The 2,500-nt window shown below is 50.2% G+C and overlaps 6 non-coding genes across 6 annotated transcripts; all 6 read left to right on the forward strand.

Moving 5' to 3' along the window:
* Positions 1 to 197: 197 nt before the first annotated feature.
* Trnas-aga lies at positions 198 to 279 on the forward strand. Its single transcript has one exon. It is a non-coding gene; the product is annotated as a tRNA-Ser (tRNA).
* A 354-nt stretch (positions 280 to 633) lies between these two features.
* Trnak-uuu lies at positions 634 to 706 on the forward strand. Its single transcript has one exon. It is a non-coding gene; the product is annotated as a tRNA-Lys (tRNA).
* A 138-nt stretch (positions 707 to 844) lies between these two features.
* Positions 845 to 926, forward strand: Trnas-cga. Its single transcript has one exon. It is a non-coding gene; the product is annotated as a tRNA-Ser (tRNA).
* A 752-nt stretch (positions 927 to 1,678) lies between these two features.
* Positions 1,679 to 1,760, forward strand: Trnas-aga. The gene has a single exon. It is a non-coding gene; the product is annotated as a tRNA-Ser (tRNA).
* A 354-nt stretch (positions 1,761 to 2,114) lies between these two features.
* Positions 2,115 to 2,187, forward strand: Trnak-uuu. Its single transcript has one exon. It is a non-coding gene; the product is annotated as a tRNA-Lys (tRNA).
* A 138-nt stretch (positions 2,188 to 2,325) lies between these two features.
* Trnas-cga lies at positions 2,326 to 2,407 on the forward strand. Its single transcript has one exon. It is a non-coding gene; the product is annotated as a tRNA-Ser (tRNA).
* Positions 2,408 to 2,500: the final 93 nt, after the last annotated feature.

Below are 2,500 nucleotides of genomic sequence, written 5' to 3' on the forward strand. Positions count from 1 at the left end.
GCGCTAGACCTTCAACCAAAGGGTCCCGGGTTCAAGCCCCCGTCCAGGCGAAAATTAATACACTGTCTTAACGGCTAATGTGCTGGCAGCGAAAGCGCTACAGAAACGAGTGAGGCCATGTCGTGTCGTGTTGTGTTCTGCCATCAGATTGCTTGTAAAGGAGCAGTTGCACTTGTCGAGTCACGCCTCTGCGACCGGCAGTCGTGGCCGAGTGGTTAAGGCGTCTGACTAGAAATCAGATTCCCTCTGGGAGCGTAGGTTCGAGTCCTACAAACTGCGTTTCTTTTTTGTGTCAAGAGGTGAAGAACATCTCCAACGGAACCGTGAAATGAGCGAATACGTGGGAAACACTGCATTCGAGACGCTTGTAAATTTTACAATTGTCCAGTGAGTGTCGACAAAACACGTTGCTCCTCTGCTGTAACATATGAGACGTACAAACTGCTGCAATTTGACTTTACATCGTGTGTCAGCTTTCTTCGATAGTCTGTTACGAGCCTAGCGTGATGAGTTTATAGACAGCAGTCAGACGACGTTTAAATAGTAACAGCTCCACGCAACGATTACCCAAAAGTAAGGGACATGAGGCAATGTGTCAGTATGCGTAGTGGGAGGGGTGATCACGTAATGTGAGCCCGGATAGCTCAGTCGGTAGAGCATTAGGCTTTTAACCTAAGGGTCCAGGGTTCAAGTCCCTGTTCGGGCGGAAATTTTAATACTTTGGTAGCCGCACGTCTAGTAGCGGTGTAAGCACTACGGAAAAGAATGCAGCTACGCCGTTTCCTGGCACTGCAGTGCTTTAAACGGTACCAGTTGCATGTGTCGGGAGGGTCTTGCGCTACTGGCAGTCGTGGCCGAGTGGTTAAGGCGTCTGACTCGAAATCAGATTCCCTCTGGGAGCGTAGGTTCGAATCCTACCGGCTGCGTGCGATTTTGCGTAAAGACGAGCAGAAATTTTCGCACACATGTGACATGCGTGGGTGAAAGCGGATCCAAACCAGTGACACCATTCTCAACAAGACGGAAATTTATTTTTTAAGAACACTGTTTCGCGACAGCCGCTACCTGTTGTGGCTAACGGTTCACCTCGCACGGACGCTAGTACTGCAGAAAGCAGTCGCAGGCCCACGAACGCGCCCCCGTCATTTTGTCGCGCCGTCGCCGTGTTTGTGAGTACACAGATGTGCTTGAAAGTGTTGGACAGAGCGAGCATTCATTTCTGTCTAAGAAGCGCAATTCAGTTCATTCGAGTGTGGCAAAAGCAGTGGTGCAGCGTTTCTTTTCTTAAGATCTCGCAGCTGATTGCAAGTATGTCCATCGTTTAAGACGACACAAAACTAGCGTCAGCGGTGCGTCAGTGGGAAGTCGGTGAAGTCGCCATTGGAGCCATAAGCCAGGAATTACGACACGCGAATCACTCGCACACCATGCAGCGTGTACTACAACGCTCGGCTGAGGGACCGGATAGCCCAGTCAGTAGAGCGCTAGACCTTCAACCAAAGGGTCCCGGGTTCAAGCCCCCGTCCAGGCGAAAATTAATACACTGTCGTAACGGCTAATGTGCTGGCAACGAAAGCGCTACAGAAACGAGTGAGGCCATGTCGTGTCGTGTTGTGTTCTGCCATCAGAGTGCTTGTAAAGGAGCAGTTGCACTTGTCGAGACACGCCTCTGCGACCGGCAGTCGTGGCCGAGTGGTTAAGGCGTCTGTCTAGAAATCAGATTCCCTCTGGGAGCGTAGGTTCGAGTCCTACCGACTGCGTTTCTTTTTTGTGTCAAGAGGTGAAGAACATCTCCAACGGAACCGTGAAATGAGCGAATACGTGGGAAACACTGCATTCGAGACGCTTGTAAATTTTACAATTGTCCAGTGAGTGTCGACAAAACACGTAGCTCCTCTGCTGTAACATATGAGACGTACAAACTGCTGCAATTTGACTTTACATCGTGTGTCAGCTTTCTTCGATAGTCTGTTACGAGCCTAGCGTGATGAGTTTATAGACAGCAGTCAGACGACGTTTAAATAGTAACAGCTCCACGCAACGATTACCCAAATGTAAGGGACATGAGGCAATGTGTCAGTATGCGTAGTGGGAGGGGTGATCACGTAATGTGAGCCCGGATAGCTCAGTCGGTAGAGCATTAGGCTTTTAACCTAAGGGTCCAGGGTTCAAGTCCCTGTTCGGGCGGAAATTTTAATACTTTGGTAGCCGCACGTCTAGTAGCGGTGTAAGCACTACGGAAAAGAATGCAGCTACGCCGTTTCCTGGCACTGCAGTGCTTTAAACGGTACCAGTTGCATGTGTCGGGAGAGTCTTGCGCTACTGGCAGTCGTGGCCGAGTGGTTAAGGCGTCTGACTCGAAATCAGATTCCCTCTGGGAGCGTAGGTTCGAATCCTACCGGCTGCGTGCGATTTTGCGTAAAGACGAGCAGAAATTTTCGCACACATGTGACATGCGTGGGTGAAAGCGGATCCAAACCAGTGACACCATTCTCAACAA

Source organism: Schistocerca piceifrons, chromosome 3, assembly GCF_021461385.2.
Source record: "Schistocerca piceifrons isolate TAMUIC-IGC-003096 chromosome 3, iqSchPice1.1, whole genome shotgun sequence".
Lineage (NCBI taxonomy): Eukaryota > Metazoa > Arthropoda > Insecta > Orthoptera > Acrididae > Schistocerca > Schistocerca piceifrons.